General features: G+C 47.8%; 1 protein-coding gene across 2 annotated transcripts in view; it reads right to left on the bottom strand.

Moving 5' to 3' along the window:
• Window positions 1-23024, bottom strand: part of EXD3 (exonuclease 3'-5' domain containing 3) — a 411655-nt gene extending 388631 nt beyond the window's left edge. Inside the window, exon 1 of one of the 2 annotated variants that reach the window (XR_004540939.1) lies at window positions 22832-23024. The gene's annotated coding sequence lies outside the window, so the exon portion shown is untranslated. The remainder of the gene's footprint in view (window positions 1-22831) is intronic. The other variant, XM_033961769.1, reaches the window with a different exon arrangement.
• Window positions 23025-25097: the final 2073 nt, after the last annotated feature.

Genomic DNA, 25097 nt, shown 5'->3' on the forward strand with positions numbered 1-25097 from the left:
TGTGCCTTCCTGCTCCACTAGAGGGCGCATCCCCTCCTCGTGGTCTCCAGTTCATATAACCAGCAAAGAAGCCAACCTCGGAGAGGAGGGTGGGTTGTGAGAATATATGCCTGCTGTCCCTGGATAACACCTGTTACGGTAAGTAACTGTGCTTTATCCCAGGACAAAAGGGACGGAGGGAAGTTGGCAATTCAAGGAAACAGATTACGCAAAACCGACTGGCCAAACCGGCCGTCGCTCCTGGACAGAGTATCCAGACAGTAGTGGGAGTTGAAAGTATGAACCGAAGACCAAGTGGCAGCCTTGCAAATTTCCTTGATAGGCGTCGACCTGAGGAAAGCTACAGAGGCCGCCATCGCTCGGACCTTATGCCCCGTGACTCAACCATGCAGCGCGAGACCAGCCTGAGCGTAGCAAAAAGAAATACAAGCAGCTAACTAGTTGGACAAGGTGCGCTTGAAAACTGGATGTCCCAACCGATTAGGGTCGAAGGACAAAAACAATTGAGGAACCGTCCGATGAGACTGAGTGTGTTGAAGATAAAAGGCCAACACCCTCTTACAGTCAAGTGTGTGAAGCGCCACCTCGCCAGGATGAGAGTGGGGCTTGGGAAAAAACACCGGAAGAACAATGGACTGATTGAGATTAAAATCAGACACCACCTTAGGCAAGAACTTAGGATGAGTGCGGAGAACCACCTTGTCATGATGAAACACAGTAAAAGGCGGGTCCGCCACCAAGGCCTGCAGCTCACTAACTCTTCGAGCAGAAGTGAGCGCAAGTAGGAAGATCACCTTCCAAGTGAGAAACTTGAGATGAGACTTATCCGAAGGCTCAAACGGAGGTTTCATAAGTTGAGCCAGAACCACATTAAGATCCCAAACCACAGGGGGAGGCTTGAGAGGAGGATGGACATGCAAGAGACCCCTCATGAAACGAGAAACCAAAGGATAAAGGGATAGGGACTTTCCCTCAAGGTGCCGATGGAGAGCAGCAATCGCACTAAGATGCACCCGAACAGACCGGTCTTCAGACCGGAATGAGACAAATGAAGCAAATACTCCAGAACCGAAGACACAGGAACCGACACAGGATCCAGATGATGAGAGGAACACCAGGACGAGAATCTGATCCACTTCTGAGAGTAGCAGAGTCTAGTCGAAACTTTACGAGAAGCCTCCAATACCTCCCGGACTGACTGAGATAAAGGAGAAGAAGTCAGGGGGAAAGGAACCAAGCTGTCAGATGTAAGGACTGAAGATTGGGATGCAAAAGAGAACCCCGACTCTGAGATAGCAGAGAGGGAAAAACAGGTAGAAGCAGAGGCTCCCTGACGCTGAGTTGAAGAAGCAGGGAGAACCACGGCTGGCGAGGCCATCGAGGAGCAACCAGAATCAGAGTGGCCCGCACAGACCTGAGATGTACAAGCGTCCGCAGAATCAGAGGAAAAGGCGGAAACGCGTAGAGGAACTTCCCCTCCCAATCGAGAAGGAAGGCGTCGGCCTCGAGACGATCCGGGGAGTACATCCGTGAACAAAAGAGAGGCAGTTTGTGATTGACGGGGGAGGCGAACAGATCTATCTGAGGAGTCCCCCACCGCTCGAACACCCGTCGCAAGACTCGGGAGTGCAGCGACCACTCGTGCGGCTGGAGAAGGCGGCTGAGCTTGTCCGCCAGACAATTCTGCTCCCCCTGAATGTAAACCACTCGAAGGAAGATGTTTTGGGAAATCGCCCACTCCCAGAGACGAAGAGCCTCCTGACACAGGGACCAAGACCCCGTCCCCCCTTGCTTGTTTACATAATACATCGCCGCCTGATTGTCCGTACGGACTAGAACCACACGGTCGTGAAGAAGGTGCCGAAGGCCACAGCGGCCAGATAAATGGCGTGAAGGTCCAACACGTTGATGTGACAGCGACGGTCCTCCGCTGACCACATCCCCTGAGTGCGCAGCCCGTCCAGATGAGCCCCCCCCCCAAGCGTACTCCGAAGAGTCCGTGGTCAGGACCTTGTGGTGCGGAGGGGCGAGAAAGAGCAAACCCCTGGAAAGATTGGAAGAGTTGGCCCACCAACGGAGCAATCGTCTCAAAGAAGGAGTCACCGTCACAGGACCGGATATCAGGTCCCGGACCTGACGCCACTGAGAGGCTAACGTCCACTGAGGTCTCCGCAGATGCAGTCGAGCGAATGGTGTGACATGGACCGTAGAAGCCATATGACCCAGCAGAGTCATCATGCGTTTCGCCAGGACTGAGGCACGCAGCGAAACCTGCTGACTCAGACTGACTAGCGCCTCTAATCGAGGAGGAGGAAGGAAGGAACGGAGGTGAACCGTGTCCAGCACGGCCCCGATGAACTGCAAGGACCGAGAGGGGCACAGCTGGGATTTTGGAAAGTTTATCTCGAACCCCAAACCCTGAAGGAAGATAATAGTCTGTCGGGTCGCTGAGATAACCCCCTCCCTGGACGACGCTTTGATCAACCAGTCGTCCAGGTAGGGAAATACCTGAAGACCCCGGGACCGCAAGGCCGCTGCGACCACCACGAGACACTTCGTGAAGACTCGAGGGGACGAGGCCAGACCAAAGGGGAGGACCCGATACTGAAGATGGTACTCTCCCACCTGAAAGCGCAGAAACCGGCGATAAGCAGGATGCACCGGAACATGCGTGTAGGCCTCCTTCAGATCGAGGGAGCAGAGCCAATCCCCCTCGTCCAGCAAGGGATAAAGAATCGGAAGGGAAAGCATCCGAAAATTTTTCCGCACAAGGAATTTGTTGAGGCGTCTCAAGTCCAGAATCGGACGCAGGTCCCCCATCTTTTTCAGTACCAAGAAGTAACGGGAGTAAAAACCCCGTCCCCGTTGACCAGGAGGGACCACTTCCACCGCCCGCAGGCGAAGAAGATCTCGAGCCTCCGAGAGAAGGAAGGACAACTGCGTCCAATTAGGAGGACACGCACCCAGGGGGCTGTCGGGAGGAAGCTCTCGAAAGTTGAGAGAGTAACCTGAGGATATCACGCCCAGGACCCATGCGTCCGACGTGATGGCGGCCCGAGGGTAAAAGGCTCTGAGACGGCCCCCGATGGGAAGAAGGCCTGGCATCTGTGCGGAGGGGGCCCGCCCCATCCGCTCATCCAGTCAAAAAGATGGGGACGGCTTGGTAGCAGCAGTCGGTTGGGACTTGGGCAAGGCCCTAGGGTGTGCCTGCTGACGCCGAGGCGGAGGCCGGGAAAATGCCGGTGTAGACTTCTGCGGGTAGCGGCGCGGCTTCTGTCTGACCAACGAAGCAAACGACTTTTCATGCTCCGAAAGGCGCTTCGTAGCCACTTCTATAGTATCATCGAACAACTCCTTGCCTACACAGGGAAAGTTCGCTAACCGATTCTGCAAGTTCGGGTCCATGTTGACCAGGCAGAGCCAAGCAAGCCGACGCATGGCCACAGCAAAGGCAGAGACCCTGGACGACAGCTCAAAGCCATCATATGCCGCATGAAAGAGATGGAGCCGCAAGTTCGAAAAATCCTCCAGGAGCAGGCCAAACGCCCCACAGCGGGAGGCCAGCAAGTCCGCCTGGAAAGCCGCCAACAGTCCAATCAGGTGTTTAAGATAGGACGTGAAGGTAAAGGCATAGTTCAGCACCCTAGAGGCCATCACAGAGTTCTGATAAAGCCTGCGTCCGAACTTGTCGAGGGTCCGTCCCTCACAACCCGGAGGGACCGCCGCAGAGACACGGGAGGAGTGAGACTTTTTCAAGGACGATTCCACTAGTAATGACTGGTGGGACAGTTGCGATTGCTCAAACCCCGGGCAAGGAACCGTGCGATACTTTGACTCCATCTTAGAGGGGACGGCCGTCACTATATAGGGAGTCTCCAGGTTTCTGATAAAGGTTTGCCGGAGCACAGGGTTCAACGGCAGCCTGAGGGACTCTCTAGGCGGAGACGGCATATCCAGCTCCGCCAGATACTCCTTGGAATACCTAGAGTCCGATTGGAGGTCCAGGTCAAGCGCCCGACCCATGTCCTGGACGAATCTGGTAAAGGACGGCCGGGACGTACCCCGAGCCTCGAGCGGCGACCCCGAGCGAGACCGCCTCGGCGCAGAAAAGGATGGGGAAGCCTCTCTAGAGTAATGAGGCTCCCGCTCCGTAACTCGCTCTGACCCCAGGAAGCACACAAGGAACGCTCCAGGGTCGAGGACCTCCGTCGCCTCGAGGAGCCCCTCGGAGACGATGCCGGGGTACGCAGCACCGACCGATGACGGGTCAGAGACCGATCCCTGCACTCCCTCAGCGAAAGCCTCCAGCCTCGGACCGGAGCCCCGGACCGAGGGGGAGTGAGCAAAAGCCGAGGGTTAGCCAGAGACAACTCTGTAACTCTCAGCGGTTCTTCAGCAGGCGAAGTAGGAGAATGACCTCGCTTCAGAGGGGAACTCCAGGCCTTCTTGGAACCCCAGCGGCCCGAGGGTTCGGCATGCTTCGAGCGACGCTTCGCCCCGCGGAGCCCCGCGGGGGAAGAGCGCCTCGAGGCCCAGGGCGAGGAGTCCAAGGACGAAGAAAGGCGCCAGGACCGGCGCACCTTGCCTCCAGGCACCTCGATGTGAGGCTCAGGCTGGTCCGGCGCACGCGAGGTCGAGGTCGGCTGCAGATGAGCCAGCGCAGCGGACAGCTCCGACGAGATCATCGCCCGGAGCATGTCCTGGAAGACCGGCACGGACAGCATCGGCGGCTTGTCCGAGGCCACAGTGCACTCCACCGAGGGCGACCTCGATGCAGAGTATTCCCTTTTGGTGGAGGCACGTCCCGAGGGCTTGGAGGGCTTCGCCGGGACCACAAGCAGGGAACTCCCACCATGCCCGGCCGTCGTCCCCGAGGCTGGCTTCTTGGCCGGCTTGGAACCTGCAGGAGGAAGAGGGGACTTACCCGGAGCCGAGGACTTCAGCGAACCCGAGGTCTTCGGGGTCGAGTCTCGAGGCGGGGTCGAGGCACTCGAGGCCGAGGTCAAGGCCGGGGCCGACCTCGAGGCCGAGGTCGAGGGCTGATCGACGGCAAAAAGATCCGCCATACAGGCCTTGCGCCGACGGAGGGTCCTGTGCTGAAAAGTAGTACACCGGGGACAGGATTCGGTGGGATGATCAGCCCCCAAGCACCGAATGCACCAACGATGAGGGTCTGTGAGTGAAAGAAGACGCTCGCACCAGGTGCACTTCTTAAACCCGGTCAAGGGCCGGGACATAAGCGAGAGAAACCGGCCGCGACAACCCGGGAGCCCCCGGGTGGTCAAAAAATTGCGAAGAGATGAAAAGACAATAAAACAATAAAACAAATCACACGCGCACAGCGACTCTCCGACTCAAAAAATAAGAAAGCCGCGGTGCTAGAAGACACTTTGAGCAGAGACAAAAGTACAGGACTTCGTGGCACCGCGGAAAGAAACAAACTGGAGACCATGAGGAGGGGATGCGCCCTCTAGTGGAGCAGGAAGGCACACATGCGTGGTACAGCACAAACTTGAATCTTCAATCAAGTTTGCTTGAAAAGCTATCTGCGTCGGGGCTCCGTAGATGACGTCACCCACATGTGAGAATATCATGCCTGCTTGTCCTGGGATAAAACAAATTACGAGCAATTGGAAGAATTGGACGAGGCTTAATTATAGTTTTTGGTGAAATTAATTGTGTCGTGTATAAAATGGAAAGAATATTAGCCATTCACAAAGGGAATTTTAAGAAATTTCAGGAGTTTTGAGAGCCATTAGCAAAATACTGTAATAAGACAATAAGCATCGCCTCTGCCGAGTCAGACCATAGGTCCATCATGCCCAGCAGTCCGCTCCTGCGGTGGCCCGACAGGTCAATGACCTGTAAGTGATCTATCACTCTAAAGCATTTGTACTGTATAATACCCCTCTAATTGTACCCTTCAATCCCCTTTTCCTTCAGGAACTTGTCCAGTCCCATTTTGAAACCCAAAATCGTACTCTGCTCTACCACATCTTCTGGAAGCGCGTTCCAGGTGTCCACCACCCTGCCATTTATTAGCCCACTCACTCAATTTGTTCAGGTCCCTTTGGAGTTCTCTCCATTCCTCAACAGTTCTAACCTTACTGGAGAGTTTTGTGTCGTCCGCAAATTTTATAATTTCGCACTTCGTCCCTGCTTCCAGGTCATTAATAAATATATTGAACAGCAGTGGTCCCAGCACTGACCCCTGCGGGATGCCACTCGTGACCCCTTTCCAGTCAGAATAGTGACCTTTCACTCCCACTCTCTGTTTTCTGTTCGCCAGCCAGTTACTGATCCATCAGTGTATGTCCCCTTCCACACCGTGGTTCCACAGTTTCCTTAGTAGGCGCTCGTGAGGCACCTTGTCGAAGGCTTTCTGGAAGTCCAGGTACACTACGTCTATGGGGTCACCTTTGTCCAATTGCTCACTTATCCCCTCAAAATAGTGCAGTAGGTTCGTTTGGCATGATCTACCATTACAGAAACCATGCTGGCTTGTTCTTATCAGCTTATTTTTTTCTATATGCTCATTGATACTGTCCTTGATTAATGATTCGGCCATCTTCCCCGGAACTTGAGGTTAAGCTGACCGATCTATAATTCCCTGGGTCTCCTCTGGATTCTTTCTTGAAGATGGGTGTAACATTCGCTATCCTCCAGTCCTCCGGGATTACCCCTGTTTTCAAGGATAGGTTGTAAATCTGCTGTAGTAACTCCACTATTTCATCTCTAAGCTCTTTTAGTATTCTCGGGTGGATTCCATCTGGGACCGGAGATTTGTCCATTTTTAGTCTATCTATCTGTTTGAGTACGTCCTCGAGGCTTACCTAATTAATTAATGTTTTTCCCTATGTCATGCACATCCGGGAGGGGGGAGGATAGGGGTATGTTAGATTAATAAATTTAGATATATTGGGGTTCATTATATAAATTTTATGCGATTGCATTGTGATTGTTCAGAAGGGAGGGGGGACTAATTCTGTAATGGATATTAATGGAATATTAAGTGTGTGTTATTGATGTATAAAATGTGGTATTTATGGTTACACTTACTGTAAGTTTTGAAAATAATAAAGATTTGGAATGAACACTGTTTAATCCCAATACTTTTCCTCTCCAGAAGCTAAATCAGGAAAACACAGGGCATAGTTGTGGAAATATTTCTTCACGCTATGAGTGGTGGATGTTTGGGATGTCCTCCCGATGGAGGTGGTGGTGGTGAGAAAACAATGACAGATTCTCTGTGTTTATCCTATGTCTTTTTGAATTCCATCTCCACTGAAAGCAAATGATTTTTAAAGAGCAAAGAGCAACAGCTAATAAAACAGATTAACAGAATTAAAGGAGGACACAGATATAAGGAAACTAACAACAGAATATAGAATATCTTAGTAAGGAACAGCAGCATAGGGAGGGAAGAAGGTGCTTGGGCATCAGCGCACCCTACCAATACTCTGCTATTACCCGCCCCACACACTCTTCCCTGCATACCTCTTCAAATCTTCACTGGCAGCAAGCAGCATCTCCTACCTGCTGCTCATGCCAGAACTTGGCTCTCCCTTGGCTCTCCCTCTGATGTCACTTCCTGGTCCCACAACCTGGAAGTGACATGAGGAGTGCTGAGGCCAGTGACAGTGAAGATTTGAAGAGGTGGGTGGGCAGAGCAGAACTGGAACCCCAAGACGGCACCCAGAGCAGACTACCCCCCTTCGCTACTCTAGTGGCTAAGATAATTAAGGATAATTAATATAAGGATAATTAACTAGCAAGCAGTATTATAAAAATGTAATGGATTATAAGTGAAGCAAATTGGGACACACACATACATTTTTTAGGCTTACATAAATCATGTTAACTGTAGCATAAAGCTTACATATAGCTTAGTTAATTGTAAAGCTAGTAAGGCAAGTAAATAAGTCAGGTGTCAGGGCAGGAAACCACAAAGCTAATCAGATAAGCCTATTAGAACTGGATATAATTGACAATGGAAAATAGGACCCCTCTAATTCTCAAAAACCCATGACTCGCAGACCTAAGATAAGGGAAGTTCAAGGTTTTACTTCTCTATATAATTAGCTGTAATTATATAATTTACTTCTTTATATAATTAGCTAGAACAGGGGTTCTCAACCCAGTCCTAGGAACAGTCCAAGCATGTCTGATTTTCAAGATATCCATAATCAATATGTATTAACCTAAAGCCTGCTTGGGGTTTTTTTCAGTTAATTAAATAGCTGCCTATTGGATAACTCAAATTCTTAAAGCCATCTATTAAATATTTAATACAAAGTATTATCTGAATCAATTCAATTTTAATCTTATCTCCCACAGTTCATTTCATTACAGTACTTTTTCAATTTACCAATACTTAATTTATTAATAAATATCAGAATACAGTGGAACCTTGGTTTACGAGCATAATTCGTTCCAGAAGCATGCTCGTAAACCAAAGTACTTTTCTATCAAAGCGAGTTTCCCAATAGGAACTAAGGGAAACTCGCTTGATACATTCCCACCCAATCCAACCCCCCGAGGCCAGCGGCGCTGCTCCACCCCCCTGAGAACGGTATCGTTCCCCCCCTGTTCACAAAGGCCCCCCCCACGTCCGAACTTCAATCTTACCCCCCACCTGGCACCAGCATGCAGCCCACAGGACGTGCTGGTGCCGCTGAAAGAAGTTCCTGCCTCTTGCTGGGCCTTGAGCATCTGCGCATGCTCAAGGCCTTCTAGTTCTCCCTCTCGCCAAGATTCTCGGAGATCTCCACAACTCACTCTGAGGAACAGATTTCAGATCTTACATGAAGGGACTGCCGATGAGGTACAGGAAGATGTCCTACACATGGCTCCTGTTCCAGGGACAACCGATCGGCTCCCCCCGAAGCAGCGCAGAGTGGTAGTCATTGGGGACTCCATGCTGAGGGGCACCGAGGGACCAATCTGCAGACCGGATATGCAGTCAAGAGAGGTTTGCTGTCTGCCTGGAGCCAGAATCCGAGATGTCACCACCTGTCTAGATAGACTTCTCAAGCCCCAGGACCACTTCCCCATGCTTCTCATCCACGTCGGAACGAACGACACTGCCAGGAACAACCCGGAGAGCATACCCAAAGACTTTGAAGCCCTGGGTGAGAAGCTGAGGCGGACGGGAGCGCAGGTGGTCTTCTCCTCGATCCTCCCAGTAAGAGGCAAGGGTAGAGCTAGGGAGGAGCGTATCCAGAGGACCAACGAGTGGCTGCATGGTTGGTGCAAGGAGATGAACTTTGGTTTCCTAAACCATGGAGAGGCACTGCAAGGACTTCAAGGACCAGACGGACTCCACCTGACCAGAAGAGGTAAGAACGTCTTCGGACTTCGACTAGCCAGCCTACTTCGAAAGACTTTAAACTAGGTAAGTTGGGGGAGGGTACCCACTCATATTCCAGAGCAGTAAGTAACTTACCTGAGGGGGTGAGTCGCAACTCTGAGTCCGAGGTAAGTACACTCATAGAAAACAATACTTTAGGAGTCACACAGACTCACGCGGGAGACTCTACACAGGGGCTTAGCAAACATAAGGTATGGAGGGCTATGTATGTTAATGCACACAGTCTGGGCAATAAAATTCTGGATTTAGAGACAGAGATAATGAACGCCAACCTGGACGTAGTGGCGATATCCGAGACTTGGTTCACGGACTCACACGGGTGGGATATGGTTATCCCGGGTTACAACCTACTTCGTCGAGACAGGGAAGGCAAGCTAAGAGGAGGGGTAGCACTATACACTAAAGGAGACATCAAAACTACCAAAATCACTGATGTCAAGTACACCGGGGAATCCCTCTGGGTAAACCTAGCAAGAGGAAACGAAAAATGCCTGTATCTCGGTGTGGTATACAGACCTCCAAGGCAACAGGAAGACAAGGATATGTAATTAATCGAAGACATAGAGAACATCACTTTGCGTGGGGACACAGTACTGTTAGGGGATTTCAATATGCCCGATGTAGATTGGAACACACTTTCCGCAACAACCAGCGACAGCAGAAGGCTCCATAAAGGGGGCACGACTCAAACAATTGGTTTTGGAGCCCACTAGGGACCAGGCGATACTGGACCTGGTATTAATCAATGGAGAAAGCGTATCGGAAGTCTCGGTAGGTGACACTATGGCCTGGATGGGACCTTTCTTACCTGGATTAGAGGCCTCCACATCACGCCACAGGCAAAACTTATCATTAATGACGGTCTCTCGACCTCTTTCCAGCTTTGCCGGGGGACGCAGCAGGGCTGTCCCATTTCTCCCTTGTTGTTCGTACTGGCCGTTGAACCACTTTAAGATCCACTCTAATCCTGAGCTGCGTGGTATCTGTATGGGGAAGGCGGAGTGCCGTATCACCTTGTTTGCAGACGATATCCTGCTTTTAATGGACCAGGCCCTCCCCCCCCCCCCCCCCGCCTTCATTTGCCAGTGGCATTGTGTTTGGTTGCAGAGTTTGGCGCCCTTTCGGGTCTTAAGGTGAACTGTGAGAAATCTGAATTGTTACCCCTGGCGGGCCTTAGGTGGGAGCCTTGGCATAATACTTTGCAGATTCTTCCGGTATGCAAGGCAATGAGATATCTTGGTATTTATTTACACTCAGATCCTCAGGTTATGTATCAATGTAACATTTTGGCTGCTATTGACAAAATTCAAGCTCTCTGTCAGGCTTGGCGGTATCTCCCGTTGTCCTTGTTGGGGAAGGCGGCCCTGGTTAAGATGATCTTATTGCCCAAACTCTTGTATCCTCTACAGACGGTATTGTGTGTTGCAATGAGATATCAGCAAACTTCGTTCTCTTTTTATCACCTTCCTTCGGCGTCACCGTTTGGTGCACATTGCTTATGTGAAGTTGACACTTTCTAAGAAGGAGGGAGGCCTGGGTCTCCCTGTTGTTCGCACATACAATGTGGTGGCCCTTATGCGCTTCATACATGAGGGGGTGGTGGGGACTGCTCGGTTTTCCCCTCCGAGCTGTATGAAGGGCTGGTGTGCTCCCTTCACCTTTTTTAATCTCTTACACCTGCCCCGCGGTACTGGGGGGCGCTCTGTCCGCCAAACTGCAGTTTTTACGACCCTTTTGTATGGCCTGGCGGTGGTGGCGTAGAGCACAGGCCAGGTCCCCTCTGGCTTCTCCCTTCTTGCAGCTGCAGGGTAACCCCAGTTTCCTCCCGGGTCTCGGCAATTCCCCCTTTGCTACTTGGGCTTCCAGCTCCACCACAGCCAGAAACCAGAAAAGAAGTTCAAATAAAACATATACTCGCAACTTTGTTGATAGTGCCGGCAGATGCCAGTTGCTCAGCACTATGAGGGCAGAAATGTTTAATAGTCACTGTGGTTTCTTTTTTTTTTTTTTTTACAGTGAAGGAAAAGAAGAAAAATCGAGACCCAGTCAGAACCTCTATCGAAGGACGTAAGAAGACTTGAGGCGGTCCAGAGGAGGGCGACGATAATGATAGAAGGCTTGCACCAGAAGACATATGAGGAGAGACTGGAAGCCCTGAATATGTATACCCTAGAGGAAAGGAGAGACAGGGGAGGTATGATTCAGATGTTCAAATACTTGAAGGGTATTAACGTAGAACAAAATCTTTTCCAGAGAAAGGAAAATGGTAAAACCAGAGGACATAATTTGAGGTTGAGGGGTGGTAGATTCAGAGGCAATAAGAAGTTCTACTTTACGGAGAGGGTGGTGGATGCCTGGAATGCGCTCCCGAGAGAGGTGGTGGACAGTAAAACTGTGACTGAGTTCAAAGAAGCGTGGGATGAACACAGAGGATTTAGAATCAGAAAATATTAAAAATTGAACTAAGGCCAGTACTGGGCAGACTTGCACAGTCTGTGTCTGTATATGGCCGTTTGGTAGAGGATGGGCTGGGGAGGGCTTCAATGGCTGGGAGGGTGGAGATGGGCTGGAGTAGGTTTTAACGGAGATTTTGGCAGTTGAAACCCAAGCACAATACTGGGTAAAGCTTTGGATTCTTGCCCAGAAATAGCTAAGAAGAAAAAATTTAAAAAAATTAAATTTAATCAGGTTGGGCAGACTGGATGGACCATTCGGGTCTTTATCTGTTGTCATCTACTATGTTACTATGGAGGGAGGGTGAGGCAGGGACCTAGGGGGAGCCAGGTGTAACCCCTAAAGCTGGCACTGTTCAGCTGGACACCTCTGTCTCACTGAAGAGAAACCTCAACAGGAGAAAATAATTGCCCAGTCACAGCCAGAATCCAGGAGCTAGGTGAATAGCAACCATCATCTGCTGAGAGATAGAGCATACTGAAGATGCAAGAGGCGTGCCAGCCAATAGGACCACCTTTTAATCAGTTTCTCTATCTCCACCTGCTGTTAGATGTGTGCTATCTCATTGGTCTCTGGATTCATCTGCTGCTGTTGCTAAGGAAATCCAGTTAACCAGTTACTAGGCAGGCGACCTGCAAATCGGACAGACAAGTCTGAGCGGGTGTGTAGATTCCAGAGGCTATTTACAAGAAAGAAGATTAGCAGAGGTAAATAACCTAATCTTTTGTTCTTGTACAATAACCTCTGGAATCTACACTAGTGGGATGTATCAAAGCAGTCCCAGCACATCAGGGAGGGCCCGATGAGCTAGCCTTCAAGTTTATTATTAAAGTTTATTATTAAAGTTTTGATTTGAACGCAATATCAAGTACATCTTGCTTTGCTGTCACATCAAGCCGATAGTACTTTGTGAGAGTATGCAGAAAGGCCCAAGTGGCCGCCCTACAAATCTCTTAAGGAAAAACAACCTTTGAGTCAGCCCAAGAGAAAGCCATTCCTCTGGTAGAATGAGAAGTCACCCCAAGGGGATTCTGTTTTCCTGCTGACACAAAGACAACCGAAAGGGTTGCACGGATCCATCGAGAGATAGTAGCCGTAGAAGCAGACCTGCCATACTGGGCAGGACCTACCATCACAGAACTGAAAATCAAAAATACCAAATACCCAATACAACCCAAACTAAAACTCCTAGGACTTACAATAGACAGATGTTGCACAATGCAGTCTCAAATCAACAAGACGACCCAGAAAGCTTTTCTAACCATGAGAAATCTACGTAAAATCAGAAAATTCTTCAATCCAGCACAATTCAGACTAATTGTCCAATCCCTAGTCTTAGGTCTGCTGGACTATTGCAACTCCCTCTATCTTCCTTGTCCAGCCACTATGATAAAACAACTCCAGACCATACAAAACACCGCCTTCAGACTGATCTACTCACTTAGAAAATATGATCACATAACAACTGCCTTCTTAGACTCTCACTGGCTACCCATACAAGCACGAATTCAATTCAAATTCCACAGCCTATTATTCAAAGCGTTACACGGCTCTTCCCCCTCCTACCTAAACAATCGCTTAAACCAGATCTCCACCTCAAGACACAGAAGAACCCCGAACCCTTTTGCCTTCCCCCCACTCAAAGGCACACAACGCAAGAAAATGTTTGACAACCTTCTGGCAACACAAGCAGCAAAACTCAACCATTCCATCTCCAATCTGCTGACAACAACGGACGACCTCAAAACATTCCGAAAAGAAATCAAAACCCTGCTTTTCAAAAAATTCATCCAAATATCTTAACCCCTCTTCACCTACCTCCAGATAATTCTCCCCCAAATAACCCCCCCCCCAAAACACCTTTCAAGTAAACAGACCCCTAAAATAGATTGTAATCTTACCTACTCTAACTGTATTCTATTTGTTTATATCACATAGTTCGGCACTGTCAGTTTACTATCCAACCCGTAAGTTCCCCTAGGATTCTATCCAGCTATCTCTCCTCTGTGTAAAAAAAAAAAAATTGTATCTTCACTGGAAAACGTCCAGTCAAATCTTTTGTAATCCGCCTTGAACTGCAAAGTATAGGCGGAATAGAAATCCGTAATGTAATGAAAGACAAAAGTCATTCTTGGCATCCAAGTATCTTAGAACCAGTATCTCACATTCAGAGACCGCAAACACTGTCCTAGGTCATAGAGCCCAAAGAAACAGAGGCAGGCAGGTGCACTTCCTGAATGACATGGAACATTGAGACCACTTTCGGAAAAAAGGAAAGAACCATCCTCAAGGGGACTGCAGAAGCGGTGATACGAAGAAAGGAAGCTCAACATGAAAGCGCTTGTAGCTCCGAAACTCTATATGCCGAAATGATTTCCACAGTAAGATCCTGCAGACAGATCTCGATCCAGTGACTCGTAGGACAAACGAGTCAGCCAGTGGTGAACCAGGTTCAAATTCCAAGTTGGACAAGGCAAGCGCAAAGGAGGCCGCAGCCTTCCCTCCCTCCACAAGAAGCGTGTCACAATCAGGTGAGACGCAAGAGAACCCCTGAGAGAAGTGGGACCCAAGCAAGTGAGGTCTGCAGTCAGAACACAGAGTGACGAGACCACAAGGCCCTTTGAAGGCCTGCTACAGAAGGAGCTGAGGGATCCACCTGAGACCTCTCATACCAAACCTGAAAGCACCTCCAGGCTTTCGTATAGGCTGACAGTAGATTTCCGCTTATTCTGCAGAAGCGCAGCAAAGACCGGAGATGAATAGCCCTAGCTATCAAAGCCACACGCTCAAGTGCCAAGATGTAAGACAAAAGCAATTCAGATCTTGGAGCGCTATAGGACCCTGCGTGAGGAGCCGCTAATGACAAGGAAGACACAGACCCTCTCTATGCTCAATCACACCAGGTCTGCGTACCACGGTCTACTGGCCCAGTCCGGGGCCACCAGCATACTCTGGCCCATTTGAGAAGCCACTCGGTGCAGAACTCGCCCTATCATGGGCCATGGAGGAAAGACAGAGAATCTCTCCCCGGGGCCAAAGCTACACCAAGGCATCCAATCCCTCGCTGCCGACCTCTCGGAAGCGATTGAAGAATCAGTCTGCCATCCAATTCCTAGCAGAGACCATCAGGTCGAGGGCAGGACGTCCTCACCACTATGGCTTCAAACACTATTCTGAACAGGAACCATCCCCCCAGGGCCAGAAGCTGCCAACATAGAAAGTCTGCCTGCACATAGTTGACGCCCACCAAATGGGAAGCGGACAAGGCCACCAGATGCCTTTCCACCCAGGAAAAGAGCAGCCAAGCCTTCAGGCTTAGGAAGGGACTCTTCAATTACATTTTGGATCTTTTGTGGACTTGAGCTGATTTAAGTTAATTGGTATTCCTGAATTTATAAATATTGTTGTGGTTTTATTTTCTTGACTTATAGCTTTCTGTACAAGTTTAATCTTGAATTGTATTTTGAAAATTGAATAAATAAATAAAAAAAAAAAAAAAAGGAAGGGACTCTTCATGCTTCCCTGGACCCAGGACCTGCAGAAACTGCCAGGCCGACGGAGCCGGGACTGCCAACAGGCTCTGAATGGAACTCATTAACTTGAGCTTCCGGGGCTCTGGAAGGAACACCTGGTTCCTGGCCATGAGAAACCTGACTCCCAGGCACTCCAAGTCCTGAGTCGGTTCGAAATGGTTCTTCTTCACATTAATCACCCAGCCAAGATGCTCCAGCAGGTGCACATGCTAAACTGCCCTGCGGTCCTCCGCTAGAGAAGGGGCTCTGATAAGCCAATCGTCCAGGTACATATGGACTAGAACACACTGCGAGCGCAGGTGAGCAGCCACTACCACCATCATCATGGTGAAGGTTCAAGGCCGAAGGGTAGAACTACAAATTGGAAATGTTGCCCAGTAGATGGAAGCGCAGGAACCTCCTGTGTTCCTGAAAGAGTGGTATATTGAGGTACGCTTCTATGAGATCTAAGGAGGCCAAGAACACTCCGGGTGCCACTGCCACTAGAACCGAACGCACCATTTCCATCCGGAAACATAGAACCTGCAGGAATGCATTCACCGCCTTCAGATCCAGAAGAGCTCTCCAATCTTCGGAGCCTTTCTTTGGCACGATGAAGTATATCAAGAATCTCCCTGAGCCCAAGACTTCTTTTGGAACCAACTATATTGTTGTGAAATCTAGCAGTCTGCAAACGCCGGGCTTAGTCGGGAAGTCCCGTGAGAGAAACCAGGAAGAAATCTGACAGGGGGTTGGTAATACTACAGCTGGAGACCCTCTCTGAGCACTTCGAGGACCCATTGGTCTGAAGTCACCCTTTGCCACTTTGGTAGGTAGACCGCAAGCCACCCCCCAACCCAATGGAGAGGCCCCAGAGCCTGGCATCAGAAATGCTTCTTAGCAGGGGCAGGAGGACGTTTGTTGGAGGACTGTTGACGGGCCGGGCCCCCAAAACGGGGTCTGGAAGGAGCTCCAAAGCATTGCCCAGACACCTGGGCCCAGTGTACGGATGAGGGTGCCGGTAGGCACGAAAATTCAGCCGTCCCAAACCCCATGCTGGGCAAGGCTTCAAACCGGGAAGCACCTTGGGCTTACGGTCCAGAACATTGGCCATAAGAGCAACCAGATTCTGGCCAACAAGAGCAAACCTTTAAAAGGCAACGTGCTCAGTGTAGTCTTGGAGGAAGAATCACCGGACCACTGGCGAATCCACAGCATTCACCGTGCTAACACAGAAGAAGCTCCAAGCTTAGCAAATACCTGCATCATGTCATATAGGCCATCTGCCTGAAAATTCACCCCAGAAACCAGGACATCTAGGTCCCAAAGGACAATCTCCTCGGGATCCTGGCGCAGTCTGGTGTAACATGCATGGCCAACAAGGGAGGAGGCCGCTGTAGCTCTCACTCCTGTCGCCGCAAAAATGAAAAGGCACTTGAGGACAAAATCCACTCGCCCGTCTCAAACATCCTTCAGGACAACCCCTCATTAAAGGGTAAGGAAGTGCGCTTCGCAATCTGCGCCACAGCCGAATCTACTTTTGGCGGAGCCAAACGTTTGGTGAATTCCGGGTCCATGGAAAACCAATGCGCCATGGCCCTAGCACATTTAAGGGAACCCTCCGGGGACTCTCCAGACCTTTTACAGGATCCTAGCCAAATCCAGATATCTGGAAGGTGGGAAGCGTACACTGAGCGCTCAGAATGGAGCATCTTGCATGCTCTGATGTCCTGAACACAGGTCAGCTCTCAGCGGACTCAGAAATGATGTTCATCAGGCTGCTAGTCTTAACTAGCCTGCACACTGCCGTATCGTGGGACTCACTCTCATTAGGATCACGAAGATCCGCAAGATTAGCCACAGTGGTTGCTGCTGCCGAGGAAAAACTGTGACAGCAGAGGGACAGAGTCGTAGCGGGAGCAATGGCAGGTACCGTCCGCCTGCCCTCTCGGGTCCCTGAGAGAAAACAGAGACATGCTGAAATCCAGAGGTGCTGAGCTGGATTCTGAAAGGGAGAAACAGGCATGTGTCTTTAAAACCAGAAAGCCTGATACATCATCCTCAAATTCCGGGGAAAAGAAGTCAGCAACAGCAATGGCCACTCTATGTGCTATAGCGTTAAAGTGTTTAGATGAGGCATGATACGCTCCTCCCCCGGAACTGTACTCGCATTATGCTGAAGCACCCTCCGCACCATTTTAGGAACACCGGACGCGTCAGTCATGTCACAGTAGAAGGGGGCCTCTCCAGAAGAGGTCAGTGCAGAAACCGCGCACTCCTCGCCCCCCTTACGGCCTGCAGGATACACGGCTATGAAACCATCAGCCATCTGCCGCATTTAAGGCATGTCCTGAGGAGGCCATATATCAAGTTTGGAGCGAAAATAAAGCTTCAAAGTGCAAAAAAATATACTTTTGAAAAGTTTAAATAAAATCCAAGTTGGCCGCTGTAGGTGCCGATTTTGCCCTAAAACGGCCCAGAAAAACACAGGAAACCCAGGAAAACAGCAATTTTGTGTTTTTATAGGGGGGTCAGGTCATGCAGGGAAACCACCCAAAATCCACTTTTGAAGACCCCCCCAAAATCGCCAATGCAAGCATGCATACAGTGACTCACAGTGTTTGCTGCTATAACAGAAAAGTCAGGCAAGCTGACAAGCAAACATGGAGATCTATTACCTCAGGAAACTGGGGAAAACTGGATTTCTCACATCTTCCGACTGCTTCACCCGCCCTGTCACCCCAGTCAGTGATTATTTGGACCTCTAGCACAATCAGGGCAGATATGCAGTCTGGTCCCGATTCTGGCTATACCTTCATGGAACCGCGCAGCCTGCACTCAACCCCATAGTGGACGAACCCAGGGTGGGTTAGCTTCCGATCCCGGAGCGCTGATCTGTCCTGTCCAAGGGGTTTTCAGAAGGTCTATGATCTCCTGCCGAAGGATATCCATGCAGGGTGAATCCGCAGCACCAGGGCAAAACCCGCGCCAATAATTAAACAATTAAGTAAAAGTTTTAGAAAATAAAACAAGAGCAGTAAAGAAAAGCCCCTACAGCCTAGGCGTGTAGGAAACGAACTGAATGTCCAGGGGGGGGGGCTAGAAATTGGTTTCAAGTTCCTTACAGTTTCCAGGCTGGAAAGTGTAAATGACCCACTAGTGTAGATTCCAGAGGTTATTGTACAAGAAACAACAGTTCTACTCAAGAAGAAAAATCAAACAGTAATGTTACTATCAAAAAGGGCTCAGAAACTATGCCTATCAAAAAAGGGTCATCATTGTTTGCCCAGGATCAACAGTTCAAGGAGAAATGGTGTGCGATTTTAAATAAATGTAGTATGGATCTTATGCTACTCATCATATAACAGATTACTCTGCTGGAACAAGAATTGAAGAAGAATATAGCAGATTTGAAGATGACTATTAAACAAACATGTTCAGCTGGAACAGATTTCGACTTACTGGAGAGTGATCATAATCAAAAGATGGAACTGTTTCAGGATACTATTAAACAGAATAAAATAAAGAAATATGGAAGGGACAAACGAGATTACATGAATAATCAGGTGTATCTGTGGTTGTTCAAAGGCAACTCTGTACAAATGAATAAACAAGCCTTTGATGATGATCAGCTATCTACAGACTCAAGTTTAGGTAGTGGAAAGAATAGAGGGCGATCGACCACTAGAGAACAATGCAGACAAGGGGGTTTTCAACAGCAATGGGGGCAGCGAGGATGGCAGAAAACACGAGGACCCAGACGAGTATGATTCCAAGCGCAGGGAGGAAATATTGAGCGCATGCTTAACTTGAGGGAACTTAGATGGATGTTTGAGCTACAAACTATGACCCCTAATGGTTTGAATGAAACTTTGGATTGGATGGCGCAGGTGGACTAGTGATAGTGGGCTTTAATATTCTATGGTGTAGTTATATGAATGGTTGCTAGGTGCGGGGTTGACGTCAGGGGAGGAGCATTTTTAAACACTCTGGGTGAACGCCGCGGCCATCTTTGGACTGCCAGCGGTAGATGTAGATGGGAAAGTTTAATCCTTAATAAAGGTATGTTTGAATGATTTTAAATGAAGAATGATATGGGATTTTTAGATAGTTGATAACTGTATGCTGTTTTGCTTGCTCCATAGTTCCCCCGACCTTGAGAAAAATTGGTGAAACACGTCGGGAAGGGGAACCTGCAATGATAAAAGCTAAGTTTAATTGAAAAATAAGTTATCTTGAATATAAATAAAATTGAATAAATTTGGATATAAATAAGAGTAACGCTACAAAGTAAAGTTATAAAGGGAATAATGAAGAATACCACTGCTACCAATTTCAAATGAAATGGTGGAATATGAACTCCGAGATAGCTGTTCTTAGAGTGTTTAAGGACTGGATGAATTTATATAAAAAGGAAACATACATACAATATTCTTCTCAGCCCATCCAAGAATCAGCTTGCCTAAGGCCCCTCCCTGTGCATAGCCAAGTGATGTTAGTGCATCAATCGCTTGGCTAGTTTGCATGACTAGATTGGAAAATGGGCGATTGAGGGCAAAAACACTTGGTGAGTCATTTTGTGCATCAGATCAGCAAATGTGATCGTCCCTAAAGAGGTAAAAAACTGGTTTAGCGATGATCGCTGACTTTACTGCATTTGGGCCTGGGATTGGCCTGTCAGCTACAGTCTTAAGTCTGTGTGTTCTCAAAGCAGGCAGAGCAGAAAAATGCTCTGAGCACCAGAAACCCCGAGAAAGGGACGAAATATACATTGAATAAAATAATAAAATGTGGAGATCCAAACAAACACTCTTACAGGCATGCGTGCAAAAGGGAAGAACTGCAGATGGAGCTAAAAGAGCCCAGTAGAGGCAAAATGAAAAATCCGGAGTGAATTCCTTCTGCAGATGGCATATGGCCATTGGGACACTACCTATCTATCTAGAACAGTGTTTCTCAACTTCTTCAAGCCAAGTACCCCCTTAGCCTAACAAATACTAACCGAGTACCCCCACCCAAGCTCCACCCCCAATAATAACAATACTAATCGTAATGCAATTTCTTCTATCCATTTTTCATATAAACACAATATAATCTTATTAATACATAATGGTAACCACAAAATAAAAAAAAAAAAAAACACAAAGCACACTGTACACAGAGAAAATGTTAATTATCATTTATATTCAGGGGGTTTTAAAGAGGTCAAAGTAGATGACTTTAAAATATGCACTCAGTAACAACTAAAGCAATATAGACAAATATGGAGCAAAATATAGACAGCAGATATAAAACTGACACATTTTGATCACTAAATTGAAAATAAAATTATTCTTCCTACCTTTGTTGTCTGGTGATTTCATGAGTCTCTGGTTGCATTTCTTTCTAACTGGGCATCCAATATATCTTTCTTTCTGCCTCCTACACACTTCCTCTCCTCCCTTCCCCAACCAACATCTCTCTCTCTCTCTCTCTCTCTGTCTGTCTGTCCCTCTATTAGTCCAACTTTTCTTCCTCTCTCCTCCACCGCTATTGGCAATATGTCTCTCTCACTGGCCATCTGTCTTGAGAGATCCAGGCATCTCTCCCACCCCCTCTACTGCTACATCCAACATTTCTCCCTCTCTCATCCCCCGGGACCATGTGCAGCATTTTACACCACTGCCCACCAGCCCCATGCCCATTCCTATCATCCCTCTCCAGCACTATGCCGCATCTCTCCCTCCATCATTATGTCCAATATTCCTCCCCCTTAATCTGCCCTCTCCACCACCATATCCAACATTTCTCCCTCATCCTTCTATTCCCCTTGCATGTCCCTCATTCCTCTCTCTCTGCCCAATTTTCCTTTCTTCCTTTCTTCATATGCACCATCTCTCACTCACACACTCATGCCCATCAATTCTCCCTTTCTATTCCCACCCTTCTGTGTCCTATGTCCATGCCCCTTCCGTTGCTCCCCTTCCCTGTCTTCCAGGTTGTCCTAAAATTAAAGTTGCACGACGGGGTCCCTGCCTGCCCCACCGAAGGCCAGGTCGCATACCCCCAACAAGCGAAACACTGCTCTAGAATGTCTCACCTATTGCGCTGGAAATTAAGTTATAGTTGTTGATCTGTTTTGTGTTGATACTATATCCCTCCTTCTATTTAAAGAGCCTTTTTATTTTTAAACTAAACCAAACCTTAAGTTTGTATACCACATCATCTCCAGAAAGATAGAGCTCGACACGGTTTGCAGGTAATTCAATAAATGAGGGAAGGACATAATAAGAAATAAGAGGTTATGAAGAGGATAACTAGCTTTTTTTCCCATGCATTTTTGAACTCCTGCACTTTTTTTTGCCTCTACCACCGCTATAGGGAGGGCGTTCCAAGTATCCACCACCATCTCCATGAAAAATATATTTCCTGGCATTACTCCTCATATTATGTCCTCTAGTTTAGGAGCTTCCTATGAGGAAGCTTATCAAAAGCTTTGCTGAAATCAGTGGTGCAGTTAGGGAGGTTGGGCAGTCGGCACCAACACCTCTTGAAACCCCCCCCCCCTTTCATATCTCTGGCTCTAGAGAGAGTTAAAGAGGATTAGGGTTAGGATTAGAGAAAAGGGAAAACATACATGGGGAGGGGGGAGCAGGGGCACCACTGCCCTGCACACCTCCTACCCTTGCTACGCCATTGGGTGAAATCCAGGTAGACAACATCTAGAACACATCCTCTATCAAATTCTCTGGTCACCCAAACATTATGCTGTGGTCTCTTCACAGTTCTCCCCACAAGCACACAGGATACTTTGCTTGTCACAAATCCCTCACCATCACAAGAGTATATGTTTCGCTTGGCTCCTCACAGTGCAGTGTTTTTCATAACCCTACACACACATGCACGCCTTCCAGTTCACCAAACGGGGGCGTCTTTAAAGCTCTTCCATGTGTGCTATATTTATTTAATTTGTTTTCTCTGTAGTCCCCAACGAGCCCAGAACAGATTTGGTGCTCCTCAAAGCTCGTAACACACAGAGTACAGTGAACCTCAAAATGCCCCCAGCCCTACAATATACCGTGTTTTTCAAACTTCCTTTCATCCACATACTATACAGTGCTCCTCGAAACTCTCTCACCCTAACACACACTAAAATATACAAAAAGCAAAAACTGGCTCTGCTGTTCAAGAGATTTTACAGGTTTTTTTAAAATTTTTAATCAAACAAGCCCTCTCTCCATAACTAGAGCGGTCTAAGATTTGACAAGAAATCCTGGATACTAGGACCATTATTTAGGGAGTACCTGAGACTGGGGAGATAAATGTAAAGCTCATAGCTAGCCACCCACCAAAAACAAAATCCCAGAAACCTTGAATTCAACAGTGCCACTTTCCCCCTGAAATAAACCACTCAGCGAGAGAAAGCACTCCATATGCGGATTTTTTACGTTTACTCTGGCAAAACACAAGTACAAATGTAATAAGTACTATGCCAAGTTGTTTGAGTATGCACTACCTGCGACAACACTCCCGATCACTGTGCTTCCGCACTCTATTCTGGCTCCCAATGCACCTTATGAGCTCAAACTACTCCGCCTTCTTGATTGGCTGTTTATCAGCCAATCAGCGTCACAATCTCACATTGCGTAAGATCATCAATACTGTACTATAATCTTAGCAACACATAAAAAAACAACCCCACTCCAGCAAAAGGAGGGCGGGTAAAAGGCCGTTTTCTTTCTAGGGGATGTGAACCTTGACTTACCACAGCGCTCTCTGCTGTACCGAAGGACTCACGGTAACCTACTCTGACCCGTACAGGAAGCAAACAGAATTTTATCGTTATTATCTTGTCCATCACCTCTACTGAACAAGTTGGTCAGATTCACTTCTGATGTTTTTTCACATAGAATTCCATGCATATGAAAAGGCATAATATCCAAGATCCAGGATGAATCACTTTGTTCTAATCTATCTGGGAGGTTCAGAGGGGGAAAATTATCTGCATAGGAAGCTGCCTTTTGAGGTGGAACATGAGAAATGCCATACTCAATTAAACATGGTCCATTTGAGTCTAGCATCCTGTCCCTGACAGTCGCCAGTCTGAGTTACAAGTACCTGTTGCTGTCATTAAAAAATGAGCATCCATTCTGCCCTACATCCTGGAGATCTGAGAATCCTGCAAGTCCTGGTTTTTACCATGTTCCAAAAAGTAGATCTATTCCCATGCATAGAACAAATGGCCTGCAAAGGAGTGAAGTCAGGGTTCATATCCCAATTCTGCCTTTGACACTCTTCTGGGAGGGGATCTGTTGAACACCATTCTGTAATTCTGTGTAACTCCTGAAGTATTATAAAATAATACACGGCTTGGAGGAATTCTGTGCAAACAACAAATTCTGCAACCCTCTCAAAATAACACAATACAATCTCTGTCTTGGAGTCACTGCCATCTTTCAAAAATGCAGGATTTCTTTTAAAATTTTAGAGCACATGTGTACTCTAATAAAAAATACCATAACCAAAGGTTGTTATTATAAGAACATAAAAATAGCCTTACAGGGTCAGGCCAATGGTCCTTCAAGCCAGTAGCTCGTTCTCACAGTGGCCAATCCAGGTCACTAGTACCAGGCCAAAACCCAAGGAGTAGCAATATTCCATGCTACCGATCCAGGGCAGTCAAATATGGGAAAGGGGACCAGTTTCAGTTCAACCGATCCAGGGCAAGCAGTGCCTTCCCCCATGTCTTTCTTAATAACAGACTATTTCCTCCAGGAAATTTTCCAAACCTTTCTTAAAACTAGCTACGCTATCCGCTCTTACCACAACCTCTGGCAATGCATTCCAGAGTTTAACTATTTCTCTGAGTGAAAAAAAATTTCTTCCTATTGGTTTTAAAAGTATTTCCCTGTAACTTTATTGAGTGTCCCCTAGTAATTTTTGACGTAGTGAAAAATCAATTAACTTGTACCCATTCAGGATTTTGTAGACTTCAATCATAACTCCCCCTCAGCTGCCTCTTATCCAAGCTGAAAAGCCCTAACCTTTTTAGTCTTTCCTCATATGAGAGGAGTTCCATCCCCTTTATCATCTTGGTCTCTCTTCTTTGAACCGTTTCTAGCGCCACTACCGGTATATCTTTCTTGAGCTAAAGGAGACCAGAATTTAAACGCGATACTCCAGATGAGGTCGCACCATGGAGCGATACAGGGGCATTATAACATTCTTAGTCTTAACCATCCCTTTTTTAAATAATTCCTAGCATCCTGTTTGCTTTTTTGGCCACTGCCACACATTAGTTGGAAGGTTTCATCGTTTTGTCTGCAATGACACCCAGATCCTTTTTTTTGGGTGCTAACCCCCCCAAGGTGGACCCTAGCATCCGGTAACTGTGATTCAGGTTATTCTTCCCAATGTGCATTACTTTGCATTTGTCCACATTAAATTTCATCTGCCACTTGGACGCCCAGTCTTCCAGTTTCCTAAGGTCTGCCTGCAATTTTTCGCATGCGTTTTAACAACTGTGAACAATTTAGTGTCATCTGCAAATTTAATCACCTCACTCTTCATTCCAATTTCCAGATCATTTATAAATAAGTTAATTAGCACCGGTCCCAGTACAGACCCCTGCGGCACTCTACTGTTTACTCTCCTCCATTGAGAAACATGACCATTTAACCCTAACCTCTGTTTTCTATCCAATAACCAATTCCTAATACTCAATTGTACTTTGCCACCTATCCCATGACTCTTTAATTCTCTCAGGAGCCTTTCATGAGGAA

This window comes from Geotrypetes seraphini, chromosome 10 (genome assembly GCF_902459505.1).
Source record: "Geotrypetes seraphini chromosome 10, aGeoSer1.1, whole genome shotgun sequence".
NCBI lineage: Eukaryota > Metazoa > Chordata > Amphibia > Gymnophiona > Dermophiidae > Geotrypetes > Geotrypetes seraphini.